Genomic DNA, 580 nt, shown 5'->3' with positions numbered 1-580 from the left:
ACACGTATAGCAGAAATGCCATTTTTGATATATTCTATTCCTGTTATTGATACACGTATAGCAGAGGTGTCATATTGGATATATGCTACCCCTGTCGTTCGATACACGTATAGCAGAGGTGTCATATTGAGATATCATACCCCTGACGTTCATGAACATTTAGTAGAAGTGTCATATTGGATATTTACTACCCCTGTCGTTGATACACATTGAGCAGAGGTGTCATATTGGATATATTTTACTCCTGACAGTTATTGACATTTAGCAGAGGTGTCATGTTGGATACATTCTACTCTAGATGTTTGATACACATTTAACAGAGACGTTGTATTCGATACATTCTACTCGACGTTTGGGGGTTCGGGGTGGGGGTGGGTGGGGGGCGTTGGGTCAGATTGAGAGGATGTCATGAAAAAATGAGAAACTCTATCAATAATAAAATCAGTAATAAAATACCAGTCCCTTTTACAGGAAGTATTTACACAACAGATGTTTCATTCACATTCGCAGACATGGAACAGATTTGTACAACAATTTAGCCACGTGTACAATTTGCCATGATATAATTCAACTCAGTTCT

Source organism: Haliotis cracherodii, unplaced genomic scaffold, assembly GCF_022045235.1.
Source record: "Haliotis cracherodii isolate W230 unplaced genomic scaffold, xgHalCrac1.p SCAF_2, whole genome shotgun sequence".
NCBI lineage: Eukaryota > Metazoa > Mollusca > Gastropoda > Lepetellida > Haliotidae > Haliotis > Haliotis cracherodii.
Note: the sequence above shows the minus strand (reverse complement) of the source record.